The sequence below is a fragment of the Triturus cristatus genome, chromosome 7, assembly GCF_964204655.1.
Source record: "Triturus cristatus chromosome 7, aTriCri1.1, whole genome shotgun sequence".
NCBI lineage: Eukaryota > Metazoa > Chordata > Amphibia > Caudata > Salamandridae > Triturus > Triturus cristatus.
This window is the reverse complement of record NC_140590.1, coordinates 1,664,448,838-1,664,470,762: the sequence shown is the minus strand read 5'-3', so window position 1 is coordinate 1,664,470,762 and position 21,925 is coordinate 1,664,448,838. Positions and strand designations below refer to the sequence as shown.

Genomic DNA, 21,925 nt, shown 5'->3' with positions numbered 1-21,925 from the left:
TTGACGAAAATGGGGCACTTCATCCCCTGCAAGAGAGTCCCTACGGCCGGGGAATTGGCGTCACTACTTCTAAAGAATGTGGTACGACTGCATGGATTACCTGGGGTGATCGTGTCGGACCGGGGGTCGCAGTTTACTGCGCAATTCTGGAAGACTTGGTGCACTGCGCTGCATGTTAAGACCGCCCTGTCCACCAGCTACCACCCTCAAACGGACGGCCAGACCGAGCGCCTGAACCAAACTCTCAAACAGTATCTGCGATGTTTTGTGGACCAGGGCAGGGAAGAATGGGTCGACTTGCTATGGGTTGCAGAGATAGCCTATAACAACGCCACTCACAGCTCCACACAGTCATCTCCGTTCTATAGCAACTATGGCCAACATCCCAGGTTCTTGCCATTTCTACATCCGTTCAGAGAGGACAGGATTCCCGCCACAGCGGACAGGGTGGCACACATAAAAGACACGTTGATGCGCTCAAGGGCTGTCCTAATAGAGGCCAAGAGAAAATACAAGGCTGCGGCAGACAGGAAGAGAAGGCCCGGGCCACTGTACCGCACTGGGGACTACGTCTGGATATCCACAAGACACATGAGGTTTCGAAAGAACAGTGTGTTCCATCCCAAGTACATGGGCCCCTATCGAATTGCCAAGTGTATGGGTCCCGTGAACGTGAAGGTGTGCTTGCCCCAGTCCTTGCGGATTCACCCTGTCTTTCATGTATCATTGCTCAAACCTGCACCCTCCAAGCCGTCTGGGACACCTAGGCCGGTATGCGTGGAGTCGGAGGTGGAGTATGAAGTATCGGGCATACGGGCGTCCAAATGGCGCAGGGGGAAGCTGTGGTACCTGGTTGCGTGGAAAGGCTATGGCCCGGAGGAGCAATCATGGGAACCGGCTGAAGGGGTTCATGCTCCGCGCTTGGTCTCCTTGTTCCATCGGCGTTTTCCTGCCAGCGCTGGACCCGTGGGGAGCCGCTGAGAGGGAGGATGTACTGTCAAGAATTCCTGTCATGCGAGGGGAAGAAAACGGTAACCAGCGAAAACGGACTACATCTCCCAGGATGCTTAGCGGTTGAGAGGTTATGTAAACAGGAGAGCTGTTACATAACTCCAGGAAAACACGCCCTTATGTAAACAGGAGAGCTGTTACATAACTCCAGGAAAACACGCCCTTATGTAAACAGGAGAGCTGTTACATAACTCAAGGAAAACACGCCCTTAGGTAAACAGGAGAGCTGTTACATAACTCAAGGAAAGCACGCCCTTATGTAAACAGGAGAGCTGTTACATAACTCAAGGAAAACACGCCCTATAAAGGGAGGAACCGGGAGGTACAACGCTGTCGGATATTGTGTTTACACCGACGTACCTGCTTCGTGAAGAGCAGTGTTCCGGAGTGGTGCTCCAGTAAGGCAAGAACGGAGGTAGGTCGAGTCGTTACTCCCTGGGCCGTGTCTTGCCCCATCGTCACCTGTGAAGGACCCGGAAGCTCTACCGGTCCACCATTGAGCTTCGCTTCTTGACTCGGCTGAGTCAAAGCGCAGTGGCGCTTTTGCTGGTTGGAGTCGTAACTCCCAGCCAGACCAGAGATACAGGGACTGCCAGCTGTAACGCACACCAGGAGGTGTTTGCCGCGTTACAGACTCGGAAGTCCACAGGATCGATCGAGCGGCTGCTCTCGGTTCAGTCTTCTTGCTATTTGATTGGGGTATCGGTGACGCATCACCAGGAGGTGACTCCGCGTCCCGGTGCAGTCTGAGGAAGAGGTTGAGCGGCTGCTCCCTTCAGGTAGAGACCCCGGCTGGGTGTTTCCCTGACTCCTCGATTCTCCCCAACACTCTTCGTGCCCCTCACAGCCTACCGATTGGCATTGTCGGCCATTTCATTTCTGCCCTCTGTTGGCATACGCCGGGATCGGCGTATATGCAGAGGACGGTTAGGACCATCCGTGCGGTGGGCTGGTAACGTACTTAGCCTGGAGGATTCCAGTGACTATAACTTTTGTTTATCTTTGTATTATTTTTGCCTTCATTAAAATAACTAACCCTTCACAAGTGGTTGCGTCCTCATTATCGTGTCTGTTAAACGATCCTGAGGCGTTCAGGGCGTTACACATTTGCAGAAAAAGCAGTTGGCTGGTTGTAATGTTACCAGCATGGATAGTGTATAAAGTGCAGCCATGCAGACCTTCTTTCTTATTTAATCAGTGACCACTGATACAGAGATGGCAGGGGCTTGTACAATGAGCACAAATGTGCAAAAAAGAAAATAGCAGGAAAATGCTAATATTTGATATGTAAAGCTGGTGTAGGGCTATGCAGGGTCCAAATTTGCACACAATTGAAAAATGCTAATTTTCAATTGTAAGAACATTTGGGGGGAGTGTTGGGCTGAAACTCAAACCAGCGGGATAGGAAACAGCAAAGCTACATGGTCCCATTCAACCCGCTTAAACTAAATGTGACAGACAGAAACTCAGATTGCTGGTCCACTGCGTTCTCCTGTGAAGTGTGAAAGGACCCTGAAAGAGATACAAGAAATGTAAACTTCTATAGGCTTAGCTAGAAGTTTCTAAATCCTCGTATTATAAGCCAAGCATGAAAGTGAGGATGAATTTGTCGGAAGAAAGCATGTAGTACAGGGGTACAAATACAAATTGGCAGTTAATAAACCAATATGGTGTCAGCTATTAAGGTGATAAAAGGCACATTTGTCGTTATTCTTTTAGAGGAATATCTGTCTTCCAGTGTTGATACAACAGTGGCCAAGAAGCTACTTAGAGATTTCCCACCAAGGTTTGGGATCCCGTTAAGGCTTTGAGTAACGGTGGAATTCACTTTATTTCTCATGCAGTGCATGAAGTGTGTAAATGAAACAGCATTTCCACTGTTCATATCACCCTGGGCCATCTGGCACGGTGAAGCGGTGCAATGGCCTGCTCAGGAAGAAACTGACCAAGATCCGCACCGAGACTCACCTTAGGCGGCAGATGCACTGTCCCTGGTACTCTGGTTAATCCGAGCCATATGTTGTGGAAGAATACGTTAAACACCTATGAAGTAGTGATGCGCCGCCCTATCCTACTTGCCTCAAACCTCCATCTTTCCGGTTGCTCTTGAATTGCCTCTGAATGATGATATGGTTCTGCAGTTCTGCAGATAACTGATTAGCTGTCTCTGCATTTTCCATTCCCAGCTTCATTCAACCCTGGCAGAGTGCCTGACTAAAGCCTGTCATCAAATCCGGCCCGGTGAGTGCATCCAACCATGGGTACACCAATGAAAGTCTGTCTTGTATACCCGGTGAAAAGTGTCCTAGCAGATTCTGCTTACTACAAACAAAGCTGTGAAGTGCCATGTAGTTCCTGCCTGTATACACTCCAAACATTGTAAACAGATGACTCAGCCGCCTCTGCCCTTTTGTATCTCCTGCTGCTCCTCTGCCCTCCACTTCTGGCTCAGCGCCACCGAACCCGAACCAGGTGCACCAGCTTCTCTGTCTACATAGCCTTGATTGCCTCAGGATGCAGCCCCTTCTTCTCACCGTTACCAGCTCTGCAAATCAACAAACCGCCCTTACTTTTTATATATATCTGTCTGTGTGTGTGTGTGTGTGTGTATATAGATAGATAGATAGATAGATAGATAGATAGATAGATAGATAGATAGATAGATAGATAGATAGATAGATAGATAGATAGATATGTATAAAAATAGGTAATTTGGGTAATATGCAGAATCACATATTACTTAATTGTGCTTGCACCTGCTGTCTGACAAATGTACTGCCTCGGGCTCTTGCTTAACTATCGCTCGCAGAGGATTGGCTTATTTTTTTGACATACCAATAGTGAATAGTAGTTTAATATTCACTATTGTGGTATTGATTGGGACCAGTGGCTGTATATTGTTGCTTGAAAGGTACCTTATACAGTGCCTTTGGTGGGTGTGCAGATACATTGAAATTAAAAATCCGATTGGCCGCACTCTGCTAGTCCTATCAGCGTGTTGCCCCAAAGAATTGTGGTCCATGAAGTAGCGTCGGCGGGTACGCCTATGCCAAAAGTTTAAAATGAAAGTGAGTGTCGCGTTAGCCATCCCTGGACACGTGTTTCGAGGTAGTTGCCTCTCGTCAGCAGGGAGTAGGTATGTGTGTGGGGTTGCTGCGTAGGCTGCCAAAAAATATTCTCAGGTAAAGTACCACTCAAGGCGCGCAGGTGCGTAGCCATGGGCTCGTCAGCCCCACCGGCTCAAGGGAGCCTGAATATAAACAAAAATCCGATTGGCCGCACTCTGCTAGTCCTATCAGCGTGTTGCCCCAAAGAATTGTGGTCCATGAAGTAGCGTCGGCGGGTACGCCTATGCCAAAAGTTTAAAATGAAAGTGAGTGTCGCGTTAGTCATCCCTGGACACGTGTTTCGAGGTAGTTGCCTCTCGTCAGCAGGGAGTAGGTATGTGTGTGGGGTTGCTGCGTAGGCTGCCAAAAAATATTCTCAGGTAAAGTACCACTCAAGGCGCGCAGGTGCGTAACCATGGGCTCGTCAGCCCCACCGGCTCAAGGGAGCCTGAATATAAACAAAAATCCGATTGGCCGCACTCTGCTAGTCCTATCAGCGTGTTGCCCCAAAGAATTGTGGTCCATGAAGTAGCGTCGGCGGGTACGCCTATGCCAAAAGTTTAAAATGAAAGTGAGTGTCACGTTAGCCATCCCTGGACACGTGTTTCGAGGTAGTTGCCTCTCGTCAGCAGGGAGTAGGTATGTGTGTGGGGTTGCTGCGTAGGCTGCCAAAAAATATTCTCAGGTAAAGTACCACTCAAGGCGCGCAGGTGCGTAGCCATGGGCTCGTCAGCCCCACCGGCTCAAGGGAGCCTGAATATAAACAAAAATCCGATTGGCCGCACTCTGCTAGTCCTATCAGCGTGTTGCCCCAAAGAATTGTGGTCCATGAAGTAGCGTCGGCGGGTACGCCTATGCCAAAAGTTTAAAATGAAAGTGAGTGTCGCGTTAGCCATCCCTGGACACGTGTTTCGAGGTAGTTGCCTCTCGTCAGCAGGGAGTAGGTATGTGTGTGGGGTTGCTGCGTAGGCTGCCAAAAAATATTCTCAGGTAAAGTACCACTCAAGGCGCGCAGGTGCGTAGCCATGGGCTCGTCAGCCCCACCGGCTCAAGGGAGCCTGAATATAAACAAAAATCCGATTGGCCGCACTCTGCTAGTCCTATCAGCGTGTTGCCCCAAAGAATTGTGGTCCATGAAGTAGCGTCGGCGGGTACGCCTATGCCAAAAGTTTAAAATGAAAGTGAGTGTCGCGTTAGTCATCCCTGGACACGTGTTTCGAGGTAGTTGCCTCTCGTCAGCAGGGAGTAGGTATGTGTGTGGGGTTGCTGCGTAGGCTGCCAAAAAATATTCTCAGGTAAAGTACCACTCAAGGCGCGCAGGTGCGTAACCATGGGCTCGTCAGCCCCACCGGCTCAAGGGAGCCTGAATATAAACAAAAATCCGATTGGCCGCACTCTGCTAGTCCTATCAGCGTGTTGCCCCAAAGAATTGTGGTCCATGAAGTAGCGTCGGCGGGTACGCCTATGCCAAAAGTTTAAAATGAAAGTGAGTGTCGCGTTAGCCATCCCTGGACACGTGTTTCGAGGTAGTTGCCTCTCGTCAGCAGGGAGTAGGTATGTGTGTGGGGTTGCTGCGTAGGCTGCCAAAAAATATTCTCAGGTAAAGTACCACTCAAGGCGCGCAGGTGCGTAGCCATGGGCTCGTCAGCCCCACCGGCTCAAGGGAGCCTGAATATAAACAAAAATCCGATTGGCCGCACTCTGCTAGTCCTATCAGCGTGTTGCCCCAAAGAATTGTGGTCCATGAAGTAGCGTCGGCGGGTACGCCTATGCCAAAAGTTTAAAATGAAAGTGAGTGTCGCGTTAGCCATCCCTGGACACGTGTTTCGAGGTAGTTGCATCTCGTCAGCAGGGAGTAGGTATGTGTGTGGGGTTGCTGCGTAGGCTGCCAAAAAATATTCTCAGGTAAAGTACCACTCAAGGCGCGCAGGTGCGTAGCCATGGGCTCGTCAGCCCCACCGGCTCAAGGGAGCCTGAATATAAACAAAAATCCGATTGGCCGCACTCTGCTAGTCCTATCAGCGTGTTGCCCCAAAGAATTGTGGTCCATGAAGTAGCGTCGGCGGGTACGCCTATGCCAAAAGTTTAAAATGAAAGTGAGTGTCGCGTTAGCCATCCCTGGACACGTGTTTCGAGGTAGTTGCCTCTCGTCAGCAGGGAGTAGGTATGTGTGTGGGGTTGCTGCGTAGGCTGCCAAAAAATATTCTCAGGTAAAGTACCACTCAAGGCGCGCAGGTGCGTAGCCATGGGCTCGTCAGCCCCACCGGCTCAAGGGAGCCTGAATATAAACAAAAATCCGATTGGCCGCACTCTGCTAGTCCTATCAGCGTGTTGCCCCAAAGAATTGTGGTCCATGAAGTAGCGTCGGCGGGTACGCCTATGCCAAAAGTTTAAAATGAAAGTGAGTGTCGCGTTAGCCATCCCTGGACACGTGTTTCGAGGTAGTTGCCTCTCGTCAGCAGGGAGTAGGTATGTGTGTGGGGTTGCTGCGTAGGCTGCCAAAAAATATTCTCAGGTAAAGTACCACTCAAGGCGCGCAGGTGCGTAGCCATGGGCTCGTCAGCCCCACCGGCTCAAGGGAGCCTGAATATAAACAAAAATCCGATTGGCCGCACTCTGCTAGTCCTATCAGCGTGTTGCCCCAAAGAATTGTGGTCCATGAAGTAGCGTCGGCGGGTACGCCTATGCCAAAAGTTTAAAATGAAAGTGAGTGTCGCGTTAGCCATCCCTGGACACGTGTTTCGAGGTAGTTGCCTCTCGTCAGCAGGGAGTAGGTATGTGTGTGGGGTTGCTGCGTAGGCTGCCAAAACATATTCTCAGGTAAAGTACCACTCAAGGCGCGCAGGTGCGTAGCCATGGGCTCGTCAGCCCCACCGGCTCAAGGGAGCCTGAATATAAACAAAAATCCGATTGGCCGCACTCTGCTAGTCCTATCAGCGTGTTGCCCCAAAGAATTGTGGTCCATGAAGTAGCGTCGGCGGGTACGCCTATGCCAAAAGTTTAAAATGAAAGTGAGTGTCGCGTTAGCCATCCCTGGACACGTGTTTCGAGGTAGTTGCCTCTCGTCAGCAGGGAGTAGGTATGTGTGTGGGGTTGCTGCGTAGGCTGCCAAAAAATATTCTCAGGTAAAGTACCACTCAAGGCGCGCAGGTGCGTAACCATGGGCTCGTCAGCCCCACCGGCTCAAGGGAGCCTGAATATAAACAAAAATCCGATTGGCCGCACTCTGCTAGTCCTATCAGCGTGTTGCCCCAAAGAATTGTGGTCCATGAAGTAGCGTCGGCGGGTACGCCTATGCCAAAAGTTTAAAATGAAAGTGAGTGTCGCGTTAGCCATCCCTGGACACGTGTTTCGAGGTAGTTGCCTCTCGTCAGCAGGGAGTAGGTATGTGTGTGGGGTTGCTGCGTAGGCTGCCAAAAAATATTCTCAGGTAAAGTACCACTCAAGGCGCGCAGGTGCGTAGCCATGGGCTCGTCAGCCCCACCGGCTCAAGGGAGCCTGAATATAAACAAAAATCCGATTGGCCGCACTCTGCTAGTCCTATCAGCGTGTTGCCCCAAAGAATTGTGGTCCATGAAGTAGCGTCGGCGGGTACGCCTATGCCAAAAGTTTAAAATGAAAGTGAGTGTCGCGTTAGCCATCCCTGGACACGTGTTTCGAGGTAGTTGCCTCTCGTCAGCAGGGAGTAGGTATGTGTGTGGGGTTGCTGCGTAGGCTGCCAAAAAATATTCTCAGGTAAAGTACCACTCAAGGCGCGCAGGTGCGTAGCCATGGGCTCGTCAGCCCCACCGGCTCAAGGGAGCCTGAATATAAACAAAAATCCGATTGGCCGCACTCTGCTAGTCCTATCAGCGTGTTGCCCCAAAGAATTGTGGTCCATGAAGTAGCGTCGGCGGGTACGCCTATGCCAAAAGTTTAAAATGAAAGTGAGTGTCGCGTTAGCCATCCCTGGACACGTGTTTCGAGGTAGTTGCCTCTCGTCAGCAGGGAGTAGGTATGTGTGTGGGGTTGCTGCGTAGGCTGCCAAAAAATATTCTCAGGTAAAGTACCACTCAAGGCGCGCAGGTGCGTAGCCATGGGCTCGTCAGCCCCACCGGCTCAAGGGAGCCTGAATATAAACAAAAATCCGATTGGCCGCACTCTGCTAGTCCTATCAGCGTGTTGCCCCAAAGAATTGTGGTCCATGAAGTAGCGTCGGCGGGTACGCCTATGCCAAAAGTTTAAAATGAAAGTGAGTGTCGCGTTAGCCATCCCTGGACACGTGTTTCGAGGTAGTTGCCTCTCGTCAGCAGGGAGTAGGTATGTGTGTGGGGTTGCTGCGTAGGCTGCCAAAAAATATTCTCAGGTAAAGTACCACTCAAGGCGCGCAGGTGCGTAGCCATGGGCTCGTCAGCCCCACCGGCTCAAGGGAGCCTGAATATAAACAAAAATCCGATTGGCCGCACTCTGCTAGTCCTATCAGCGTGTTGCCCCAAAGAATTGTGGTCCATGAAGTAGCGTCGGCGGGTACGCCTATGCCAAAAGTTTAAAATGAAAGTGAGTGTCGCGTTAGCCATCCCTGGACACGTGTTTCGAGGTAGTTGCCTCTCGTCAGCAGGGAGTAGGTATGTGTGTGGGGTTGCTGCGTAGGCTGCCAAAAAATATTCTCAGGTAAAGTACCACTCAAGGCGCGCAGGTGCGTAGCCATGGGCTCGTCAGCCCCACCGGCTCAAGGGAGCCTGAATATAAACAAAAATCCGATTGGCCGCACTCTGCTAGTCCAGATACATTGCACTTTATAACCTAGGAGAGGCATGGTTTAGGGTACTTTTTTGCTTAAATCAAAAAATCAAACTTTTGTTTCAATCAAAAACTAAACTTTAAGCCTGTTCAGGATTAAAAATCTAACTGTCTCCTTTGTAGTGTTAATATTTTCACAAGCAATACGTTTGTATTTAATGGATGCACTTAGTATGTGGTTTCCACATGGTGCTGTTACCAAATATTTGTAGTTCATATCCCTAAAAACAATACAAGCTTTTGCTGCCCATGCCAGTGGTACTTATGTTATCGACCCTAGATGGATGAAAAGTGAAGTTGGCCATTAGATTTTTCTGTATGACTTTCAGTAAGACAGCTCAGCTGGTATATTCTCTCTCTCTACAGATCTGTTTTTTTCCTGGCATATCTCAATTTCTAATACAGGCAGCTCAAATGGGTACTTGCTGCAGAGGTGTATGTGTATTTGTGTATCATACAGGTTGAAATTGTGTCATCTTAAAATAGCTCATAGGATTATTGTGTCTGCTGCAGAGCACTTTGTGAAATCTGCAAGGCACAAGTACTAATCCTTGTGAGGTATCTCACCAGGTTATACACCATTGCAAAGATCTGCATAACTGCCGCTGGATACAAGTTTGGGTCACGACTGGGCTAACTCAAAGGTTCATGCTTTTGAGATTAATAAAATGAGTCCAATTGAGTTAGGTACAATTTATCGCCTTTTATTATGCAGTAATAAACAATTAATTTTGTGTTGTTATATAAAGCCTATGTACATACATAAGTACTTAATTACATATAATGTGCATTAGGTCAATTTTATTTTCATTGCCAGGCAGTAGCATGGCTTGGAAATATTTCTAAAGTAATTTATTGTTTCTATATACATTATTTCTGTGGCAATCTGACGTGTTTCCAAAAACAGATGACCAGTGTGTACTGTTGGTATGTTCCAGTATTATTGTAATGACGTGTCTCCCGGGTGTGGGGTACATCTATTGTAGAGAATTCTAAATTCGGGAACTTGAAGGGTGAAAGGAGAAATGGGAGGTTGTTGGCTGGAGAAGAGAAATGAGAAAGAAATATACCAAGTGATTATTATTAATAATAAAAAATCTGCTTGAATTGAAATTGGATGAAGCATTGTTACTCTACGAACGAAGTGACAAGCAGACTTAAACACATGGTGAGAGAACCTATGGTGCAGCGCAGAGAATTTTAAAACTCAATGAACTATGAAAATTGAATAAAAAAAACTGTCAGGAAAAGCGCTATGAGCAGTACTGTGCACATAATCTTATGGTTTAATTTCCCTGTGATCAAAGGAAATCAACAACTGACACATAAGCATTTGTTCCTTATGGCAACTGTGGGCCACAAGCAGCAGCGGGATAGCTGGCGCTTACTGGTCAGTAGAACTTTAGTTCTATGTCAGGACCAGAGATGAGGATTATGCATTACTTTCTTAATTCTTTATTAAACATCAAGTTCAAAGATAAAGTAAAAAACTGTGAACACTACATATCCTATGAACCCAAGGGGAGAAGTGTCCATGATATATCTCTGAAGCTTCAACAAGTGGCTGTTTTATCGCCACTTCAAGATGGAGGGCTACCACCTCCTAACAGATCTTTTGCTGTAGGACGAATGGCTATTGCGTCTGAACCTCACTGTTCTTATTTTTCCCCCTCACCATTGTTTTCTACAATTCGAGTGGATGGATCAGCTATTCGAATTTCAAACCCTTCCATTTGGCCTGTCCTCAACACCTTGGTGCTTTACGAAGCTTCTCAGACCAGTGCTGGAGGCTCTCAGGACGAAGGGTATCAGGTTGCTCAACCTTGATGATATCCTCCTGATGGACCCGTCAAGCAACCAACTACTGTTGCACTTGAGCACGACTTTTGCACTACTCCAAGACCTAGGATTTGTAATCAACAAACAGAAGTCAGAACTGGTTCCAGCACAGACCATGAGCTTTCTAGAGGTTCCTTATATGCTCCAGGACAGCTTCTCTGAGTCTCCCGGAACCGAAGATCCGCAAGCTCATGAAGGAATTGAACAAGGTCCTCGGGAGGGACAGGATCTTCCTCAGGCAGTTGGATAAGATTGTTGGCTTATTTTTTTCTTTGATTCAAGCCATCTTCCCCGGCAGGCGACTCATCTTCTGAGGGGCCTCACCTATTCAGAACTGATTTCCCTGACAGAGGAGGCCAAGACAGAGCTAAAGTTGTGAATAGACCATATGGAGGCGTGGAATGGTCGGGCAATCTTTGGATCTCTCCTGGATCGGATAATAGAATCGGACGCCAGCCAGCAGGGGCTCCAGATGTGGCACGATCTCCATGGGAGGAAGATGGACGAGGGAGGAGTTGAGCTTGCACTTTAACTGCCTGGATTTTAACGCAGGATCATTTGCAATTCGATCCATGGCGAGAGACAAGGTATCATGCTGTGTGCTCCTGAGGATGGACAACACGAGAGCGGTCCAATATATCAATCAGTTTGGAGGTACACACTCATGAGCGTTGGCAGGACTGGCAAAGGACTTCTGGAATTACTACCTCCACCAACAGATTTTAGTGATGGTGGAATACCTGCCGGGATCTCAGAACACTGTGGCGGATTGGAATTCCAGACATCTCAAGGATTTCAGCGACTGGCGGCTGGACCCACAGACTTTCCAGGCTTTGTTGGTTCTTTGGGGTCCCTGCAATGTGGACCTGTTCACCTCCAGACTGAATGCTTAACTTCCCCGGTATGTCAGCTGGAGAATGGATCCGGGAGCAGTGGCGGTAATGCCTTCCTGCAAGACTGGACGTTTCTTCTGATTACCCGTGTTGCAGCTCAAGTTCAACATCAGAGGGCTTCTTTGGTCCTGGCGACACCAAGGTCTCAGGCATGGTTTCCCACACTGTTGGAACTGTTGTGGGTCACACCAGTGCAACTTCCATCATTCCCCGGGATCCTTTGGCCTTATGTCTTGTAAAAGAGTTTCAGATGTTAGAGCCTTAGACATCACAGTAAGAGTTTTTACCACAGAAGGGGTTACTTCCACTATATCGAGAAGGACCAAAACTAATACCAGGTCAGTAACTTATCCGGCTTTTGATGGTTCTCCCAAATTTTGCATAGTGAGATGCCTTAAGGCATATAAGGAGAGGACGGCAGAGGTGAGGCTGCCAGATGAGAATGAACTATTGATTGCCATCAAAAAAACATTGCGAGCGGGTTCCTTACCATCCATTGCCAGGTGGGTAAGATGGATTATGACTGACGCTTGGGTTGATACGCACCATTTTCGAGCCCCTTCCGCCAGAGGGAATGACTTCCAAGGCAGTTCAGGTAGGTGGCAGACTAGAAGACATTATGGATGCAGCATATTGGTCCTCAGAGTCCATATTCAAAAGGTTTTACTTCAAAGCTATTTATGACACCGCGTCTTTGGTGGCAGGTAAGCTCTAAACATGCATAATTCTCGCTTCCGATCCGGACATAGAATGAAAAATGTCCTAGTCAACATGAAAGAAAGTATAATTTCTATTAAGGACGTGGAGGCAAAGATTATCGTATCTACCTTCCTGCCCCTGCTGGGTTACAGGGAGTATATTTAAATTCTGTTATGGTTTGACGACATACTGTGTCATCAGTGTATAACAAGGGGTATAACATACAGATTATGTTGTTCTATTGCAATGTACAATGTTTAGCAATTCATATGGTATGATTTTATGGTAACAGTGCATTTTAGGATCTGTTCTTCTTACTTGTCAGGTGCCTAGTTCATGGATGAGATAGTACATGTTCCTTATTTGAGCAATGAAAGGACTGTATTATGGTGACTTATAACTGTGACAGCTTAATGATTTTTTACGTGCTGGGTCCATTATCAGCGTATGGTTAACGGAGTATGCTCTATCTGTAGGTTCTGATTCCAAGACGTATTAAAGCTGCTTTAACTTAACTTCCTACAGTGAAGAAGAGGAAGGACTTTGTGGAGCATGGATTTATACAGATATGCAGACTGTATTGTGATTGGTTGATGGTTGTTGTCGTGGATACTTCTCCCCTTGGGTTCATGGGATATGTAGTGTTCGCAGTTTTTTACTTTATCTTTGGACTTGCTATTTAATAGAGTAAAGAAAGTAATGCATAATCCTCGCCTCCGCATCCGAAATAGAATTGAAACTGTCCATTATGTTAATTAGGAAATTTTTCATACTTCAGTGTTCCATGTGTTGACTGGAACACAATATCTTTTGAAGGACCACTCTGCTGGTGTTGTGTGGTATAAGCATGCACCGTACGTCACATTATGTCCGTACATAGCACCATTTGCAATCCAGGAACAAGCATTGAAAATGCAATCGGTCTCGCCTTTAATTAAGTTAAAGCCATTTGCCTTGCTATACAATACCATTAGCAAAGCAAATGGCTTTAACTTAATAAAAGGCGAGACGTATTGCATTTTCAATGCTTGTTGAGTAGAGATATCAAGGAAGAATTTGAGAAGTAGCTGGATGCGAGATAAGTCATTAACTTGCTGGTAAGATTTTAAAATGTTGTTTCTAACAGTCTCGCAAATACGCGTTCACTGAACGCAACATTTGAATCCTGGAATTGTAAGCGTCTTGAAATAATTCAAAAGCTGTCCGTGCAGAACAATAGCAGAAAGTAGGTAGGCAGGGGCATATTAACAATTGCAAAGCGCTGCAGGCACTCAAAATGAACAAAGGCAACCACTACACGAAGCTGACAAATGTAAGAATAAGGAAGTCGACCAGCGCTCGTGAAAACAAAAGCAGCAGCCGCACGGTGCTCAAGGAGGATAAGAGAACAGCCTTGTAGAGAAAATAGGCTGTTGCTGCGTGTGCACTTCAAGAGCCAGGCTGCTCAGCGGTTAAATATTCAATATGATTTATGCCATAAAGCGTAGTATGGCCTGACATAATAACTCAGTCTGTAAAGTCTGTTAACTAACATGCAGGTCCAGCGGGCGAATGATTAAGCGCTGTAAGGTAGTCTACTTCTAACAAGCATTGGCAACGGGGCTGTGGAACTAAACGCGGCCGCAAAAGCAAAAGTAATCGCGATCGCAGGACGTGCTCTGTGGTGGAGAGGGGCAGAGCGAGGCGCTAGGGAGAGCAAGGGAAAGGAAAGGGTGCCGGGAGGAATGAGCCATGACAAACTAGCCCTGTGGTGGGGGGAGGGACAGTTGTGAGAGGCGCCATGAGGAAACAATCTCTTGGCATGCTGTGGCGGGGGAGCACATTCCAGGCGGGGGAGCGGACCCTTTGAAGTATGATGCCGAGGCTGTGGCTACATGTGCACGCGCCAGTGGGCTGAAGCGCTTCCCCAAACGGATTGCATTTCGGCACGATGCACGTGATTGTGCGCGTGCTCGCCATGCAATCCACTTTGGGAGCACTTTGAAATGCCCCTCTTACTAGAGTCTCGCATAGCGATTGCGTAAACGCAATAGCTAGGCGAGACCTAAAAAGCACTGTGCAAACTGTGTACAAAAAGGTAAGCGTCAGATGAAGTCAGTTTAGGACGAAACGCGCTGGTTAGGCTGAATTCATGTTTACATCTACAATAAGAATAAAAATAAACCAAGATTTTTTCATCAAGATTCCGTGACTCCTGTGTATTACTAATGTACACTCCCATAATTATGGGTTGGATTATTCATATATTTGGTCTATATTAATTATGTCTGGGCATCATCAATGATGGAAATGTGAAGTTTCTAAAAAAGATTAATTATATTATCAATGACAACACGTGTAGATAATAGACACTCCTGTCCTGTATGTGCTAAGGGGATTGGAGCAGATGTACGAGAAGCAAATGTACCAGGTCGTTAACAATACTAATACATATGCTTGATTTGAAATTGAATGCGGGTCCGTTACTTTACACGTCGTGGTTATATATTTCGTCACTCGTTGCCAACTTATCTGACTGTACCACCATATTCCTCCTAGTCAGCCATAGATTTTTTACCCACGTGGCAACTGTTATATAAAACGCATGGTTAGGAGCTACTGTTTCTTAAAATATTGTTATAGGAACGCCCAATCTCTCGGTCGAAGCACTCGTTTTGTGTGTTCATCTGTGGGGTTGGTATTATATATTGTGGCAGGGTTGCTATTGATTTCCAATGCATCCCTGGGGTCAGCACCTCAAACGAGGCGTCTTCATGGCGATGGGGCGCGCCTGGGTAGCAGATCCACGAAGGAGACCTGGCGGGGTCACTAAAAGCGATAGATTCCTACCCTGCAACATGGTTCTCAGGACTCACATGTTACATAAGTAATGTCAGCATTCTAGTTCCAATTCTGAAATCTAAAGGAGGAAGTGTGTGGGCTGCCGGAGAAGCGGCCCCTGAGGGATTCAGAGGGCGAACGGTTTCACAGACGCTACAAAAACGCGATTTAAAAGCTTTCTAAGACCGCTGTGGTCTAGAGATTTCCTCGCTGAACGACTCCGTTCATACCGTTACCGAGATCTTTCAATGACCACCGTTCGCCCATCCGTTCACTAAAGTAAGGAGGCCTCCAAGGAACACGCCCACTGACAGCAGGCGGAGAGGAGGACACTACAGGCAAACCCGCTGGCTTTATTGTTAACCAATGAGCAACTGGCAAACATTTACTAATCCCATCACAAACCACAATACGTCTAAGAGTGCTTACAGCCAATGAACGGAGAGCACTTCCTGGCCAATCCTGTTGCAAACATTCATCCAACGAATCCACGGTCATTACGCTTTTCAGGGCAAATAGAATACGTTCCCTCCAATGTGATTGGTGGTGAGTACCTGGGTGGGTAGCCGCCTGATCTCTGGTATTGCTCGCCATAATTATAGGACAGCAGACGTCCTTAGAAGGAATAGTAACGGATAGTGGATATCGGTGTCCGATAACGGACTGTCCTTAGACATTTTGCACAGGTAGGCTCCGTTTCACCCCGCTTTCGGGGGGTGGGGGGTGGTGTTAAGTGTAGTCATATTTGATACCCTGTTTGATATGTGACAGGGGGCGTGCTTGAGGCAATCAGTCTTCTTACCTGGCCTCTCCTAGGTACCTGTGAGTGATGTTTGGGGGTTTTCTACGCTCCACTGATGGACGAAGAAGGTTACAGTTGTGCGTTTGCGGAAATGTCAGGTTGATGACTCACCTACACAGGTCCTCGATTGCCACAACCTCGTTTTGTTGGACGAGGAATTAGCTTATTCGCTCCTTTGTTTTTAAAAAATGTATAAGAATCAATTTTCTAACTCCAAAAAATGCTCTAATCACTAAGTCTTAATAAAGCAAAACAAACATGCGGAAAAACTTAGTGTTAAACAGTCAAGATGTGTGTGTTTATATATATATATAACATGCAGTCAAAAATCACTGTTCTATAAAAGTCAAGATAAAATGTCTAACTATTTTGATAAAGGAACATGAAGCAGGTTTAACAATGTTTGATGTGTAGGGTTCTGTTGCTGAGTCACTTATGTTTGTTTATGTTAATTTTATTTATGGATGTTAAATAAAATTCTGCGCCCATTTGCTTTTATATATCATGCATTATACTATTGTCATGGTATTAGTTGTAAACAGTATATTTCACCCTCTTACTGTGATGTACCTGTCATTTCCAAACGTAACTTCTGTTTCCAGTCTGAGCGCTTAACAGCGACGAGAAGCCATTAACATGAAACATCAGCGGATTGGCCTTGTACAGATTTTCTTGTTAATTGATTGTTAGCAGATACTTGTATGTTGGGCAGTAAATTACGTTTTCTCCAAATTCACCAAGAGGTTGTTTGTTTGATACAGACTTCTATTGTTACTTTGTTGACCTTCACATAAATATAAGGGTAGTTTTGCAAATGCCGTGGTTTTACATCCTAACCGGTATTCCTTATTTGGGCCGTTATTCTACCTTAAAAAAATAGTGAACTTTCTAGGTGACGAATGCTCGGTTTAAAAAAAAAAAAAAACAGAAATAATCCTTTCCAATATTTTAATAGTAAAAGTTGTAGATAGCTCCTAACACGGTTTCTTTGACAATGCTGACCGTACCGCGTTTAGAGAGGTCCTTGGCAAAAGTTTTCTTGTGCTCTGTGTGGGACCTCTTTAATACGTTCTTTCTCAGCATCCATTAACCAGCTCGCTTGCTCTCTGTCTTGATCATGACCGTTCAACAGCACAGTTATTTTATAGATGGTTAAAATTTATCCCAAGTCGCATGGTTTTTGTGTTGGGAGTATCATCTTCAGGACTTCTTGTAATAGCACCTGAAAGAATTTACAAGGATAACAAAGACCACTGCTAAAGGGAACAAACCTGGGATACCACAAGGCTGCAGGTTTGACTTCTTTTTTGTACCACCCACAATTCATTGCTGCTCAAAAGTCTACATACGATACCCCTTCTGTAAGGCAATTCAACCTTTGTTCAGGCGTTTGGCAACCTAGGTTTGCTGCTTATTCGGACATGAGGGTGACTCAAACAATAAACATATTGTGTAACTGTGAATTGGTGAATGTGGCTGTTGCGCGTGGAAAGATTGGAAATGTTGGACTGCCACACTTGTGGTTCCCCTTATATTTGTGACAAAAATAAGTCTGATGTTCTTGTTCAACGAGTTAAAGCCATCTTCAAATTATGAATGACCTGAGGCTTTGTGAAAGAGGATCCAATTGGAATGGAAATTGGACCCACTCGCCATATCCTATATGTGGTCATCTTAGGGAACATATACAGCATGTTGCATTTTCTTCCTGTCACCACTTTAGAAGAACTGAATTTTAATGACAGTGGGAAGGGTCAGGCACAGATGTAACAACTGGCCATTCTTGGGTTATTCACACTTACTATCTAACATGGGAGTAACACTCTTACTACAATGTATAGGGAGTGTTTGGAGTCTAGCCTTACGATGAATTTATTGGAAAAATTGTTCCCAAATTAATGAGTGCGGCAAAGTTTTTGTTGAAGTACTGCTTTGTGGGAATTCTGTTTACAGGTGGTTGTACTGTGTCTTGTATATGGTTGAAGTCTGTTTTGGATCACACATCATAAAGATCGGACTGCTTCTCTTGCCAAATTTTATACTGGTGGGAAAAACAAAAATTTGCAGCAAGGACTGTTATGACAACAAGAGGAGTCAAACAGGGATGTGTGCTAGCTCCATTGCTCTTTAACTTGTTCATCGCCGACCTTTCAGCAGAACTAGATGTGACAAACAGCCATCCCCCTTAGATTGGTGGTGTCCAGTTAAGCAACCTTCTGTATGCTGATTACCTCGTCCTTTTCAGTCTCACTCGAGTAGCGCTGCAACGGCTGATAAATAAACTACACAGTTATACCGTTACAAACAACTTAGAGGTTAATTTAAAGAAAACCCAAGAAGTCATATTTGGCAGAAAACAGTATGGAGGCGGTGGTTGGACGTATAACCACTCTGGACTTGTGGTAGGAAAATCTTACAAATACTTGGGGGTTAATTTAAACTCCAGGGCTACCCTTGCCAAACACCGCAGCAACATCTTAATGAAACCTACGGCTCGCCGAGTGAACTTTTCAAAGCTATCAAAAAAACTGAGATGCCCGAGCCTATTGCCAATGTTGGATGTAATGAAAGCCAAAATTGGCCCCAAGTTGTCCTATGGCATTGAAATTTCCTGGGGCAAACTGAGCGCAATATTAAATCAACAAGTGACTAAGATCTATAGAAGAGTTTTTCATATGCCAAAATCTGCCTCGGCTGTTCATATACGATTAGAACTGGGCCTTTTAAATTACGAAATTATAAGCGCAGGTGCTTACTTAAAATTGTGCCATAAGTTAAGGCAGGCTGGAGCTGGGTCCTTTGAGTCACTTTTGTGGTCAGATATTACTCTTAACAACCCAGGGGGGTCCTATAGTCAGTTCTTTCATGAATGTGAACAGCAACTATCTGCAAGTGAGCGCTGGAATCTCAACCCCAGTAACATAGTCTTTAAAGCAGGTATCAAGAAGCGTATCCGTATGTGGTCTCATAATACTGACAAAGCTCTTTTTGCCAAACGCAAGCACGCATGGTCAGTAATCAACTCTTACAAGTTGACTTCTCTTCCATCATACCTGCCCTGCACATACCCCCTGTACTTAAAATTGTGGTTTATGGCACTTAGAATGGGGGAGTGGCATTTTTTGAAAGATCTACCTCTTTGGCGTCGTACATCAGATGAGCTTCAGTGCATGGGCTGCGGGGGCTTGGAGGAGTCCTTGTTGTATGCCTCTGCCCTGGATTGCTTGCCCAGCGCAGATTAAATTGAGGTCAGAGTGGAACAGACTGGGAGTCCGGTCCTGCAGGCAATCATTGCGGCATTGAATCCAGAGAACACTGCTTTAAATGTAAGCGTCACAATCTTTATTCACCGTGCATACCGTAAATTTAACCAGCAAATTGCAGGCCCGGCAACAATCTCGAGGAAGTGCACAGGTGACTCTGTATAAAACTCGTGTTCGCTGCCCCTGCAATGCTATGGAATGTGATCCAGACGACTTAATACTGACTATAGATAACTGATAGCTGCTTCACTGAACTGTTCTTATCCTTTGGGTCTCTCTGCAACTCAGTGCTCTACTTGTAGTTTTTAGCAGCAACACTCAATTTCTTTTTTTATTATTAATTGTTAATAATGGTATCCAGCTGCTATGTGGTTTTAAAATACATCGTTTTACCATATGGTCTTTTTAATCTGTTTTGTATACGTATGTATGTTCTGCTTTTATGATTATACTTTTAATCAAATAAAGTACTCCCCTTTGCAGTGTTAGTGGGTCCATATTGGGTATGGAGGAGCATACATATTTAGAGTATGCTATCTGTAATGAAGTTGTATTGTACAGATCCACAAAGGGGAGCTTAAGATCAGCTATAGATGGTGTAAGCTCTGAGATATATAATGTACAGGTAGCACCTTTTTTGAATATGACATTATTATTTCAGGGCTTCCGTCACATCAGCTACACAGAACTGTATATTGTGTTCACATTTTCATCAAGTTAACCTGACAGCAGTATGGTCGTAATCTAAGATGGTACATCTTGTAATACATTTTGAGTTGCTTTGTTTTAAACGGGGTTCATCAGTGAGTAGCTTGTAGCTACTGGTAGCTCTCCTATATGCAGCCCTGCTTACTAAATTTAAAAGCTTTTGCTAGGTTGAATGAATAAAGGTATACCAAAATTGAGTGTATTTTTGAGACAAAAATGGGTTTATTTTCAGAACCCTTAACTGATCTGTAGAGAAAAATGGCTGAATTTCCAAAATATATTTAAAGCTGATTGAAAGTTGAGTGATACATCATGTGACATTGAAACTTTGTTATACCGTTGGTGCCATAGGCATTGTAGCTGTTATGTATTACCGATGTAAAGGCATTCCATAGTGACAAACCTTTTTAGGTTTCGCCTGACCCTGAGCATGCGCTGGTCTGGCAAGACTTTTAGTAAAGGCTTTTAAAAGTACTGCCACACGGCCTACAGCTTGCGTGCATGTGCGCCGGCGTGCGCTTAAGAGCAGAGGCGCCATATGGCTTTCCTCGTCATGCTCATTAAGCGCAGCGCTCGCAGCTCGCGATCACTTTCCCGGCCGCTTTGCTGTTCTCAGTGAGACAGTATCCTTTTACGGCTGCGATGCTTGTTATTTTTGTTCTCCCACTGCTTTATCCCTGTTCTTGTAAATTAACCTGCATTTCACTGCACGCAGCCAAAACATTACTTTTACGGCCGCGATGCTTGTTAGTTTTTGCTCTCCCACTGCTTTATCCCTGTTCTTGTAAATTAACCCGCATTTCACTGCACGCAGCCATAACGTTACTTTTACGTCCGCGATGCTTGGCTTTTTTTTGTAATCAGAATTACAGGATGTTGAACCGACGCCGGAATTAGAACCTGGTTCCCCCAAGTACTAAAGGCAGCTCTGGCCATTGGGTCACTTCTTGTCCCGAGCACTTACCCCATGTCATGGCAGACCAACACTCAAGCACTGGGCGAGTAATATGTATACTGAGCTGGCGTGTGTCGCCGTTAGTGCTGTGTCTCAACCAGTTCCTGCGTTTCTGTCACAGAAGAGTCTGTCCCCCAGCACTGACCCCTCTCCCCACCGCCAGTCTAAAAGTATTATCGCTGGGGCGCGATCGCTGCTGCTGGAAATGCCGCGCTGCTAACTCTAAAACTGGGAACCTTGGTTTTGAGTGCTTGACATCCTGGTTATAGCTTTACTTTGCGCTGCAGTGCCTTCCTGGCACAGTTCCCCTGTGAATATACTAACAACGATTTCAAATCTGCTCCTTGGATTGTGGGTACCAATGTACACTTGGATAATAAGCCTGCCGGGTGCTGGATTACCAGTCAATGCACTGGTAGAGCTGAGGGGTCAGCCAGGGCCCAACCCATAATGTTAGCAAAACATTGGTATAACGAGGACAACCTCACCTCTCCTCAGCCCCGGTTTATGCCTGAACACCTGGCTGCTGCAGTCCGGGTGCCTCAGGCAATGTGGCAGGAGCTACTACCATGGCACGACGGTACTTTTCATAGCGGTGAAGCGATATTGTGCTGGATAACTAAACACTTTTATAAGGTCCCAAAGGTGAGACCTATTGGCTATGCCAATGCTTGTTGTTCATTACTGCTGGCAACAAAGCCTGATTGCTGGTAGTAATCTTGCATATGGTGACCACTAATTTAATCTTGTCAGATGTGGTAACTATTACAACACTAATTATTTTAGTAGCTCTTGAGTTTTATTGAACAGAAGTAGCTCTTATTACAGAAAAAGTTGGAGACGCTGATTTTAAAAAGAAAAATAAACACACAAAAATGATCTTGGAATGCAGTCTTTATGATGCCTTCTTTGTCCTCTTGTGCTTTTTTAGGTCTCGCTATTGCGAGTACCTTTTGGAATCGATTCTGCCGAGGGCTTTCATGCACGCGTCTGCATGGACAAACATGGCTGCTCTTGCCATTTGTCCATAGCAAACAGCATGCGCGTGT

General features: G+C 45.9%; 1 protein-coding gene across 3 annotated transcripts in view; it reads left to right on the top strand.

Annotated features, from left to right (window-relative positions):
- The first annotated feature begins 15,670 nt into the window (after positions 1-15,670).
- The window catches only part of OSBPL2 (oxysterol binding protein like 2), a 391,960-nt gene continuing 385,705 nt past the window's right edge, over positions 15,671-21,925 (top strand). For 2 of the 3 annotated variants that reach the window (XM_085619768.1, XM_085619763.1), the window contains exon 1: positions 15,682-15,834. The gene's annotated coding sequence lies outside the window, so the exon portion shown is untranslated. Of the gene's footprint in view, positions 15,835-21,925 lie in introns of all 3 variants that reach the window. The other variant, XM_085619766.1, reaches the window with a different exon arrangement.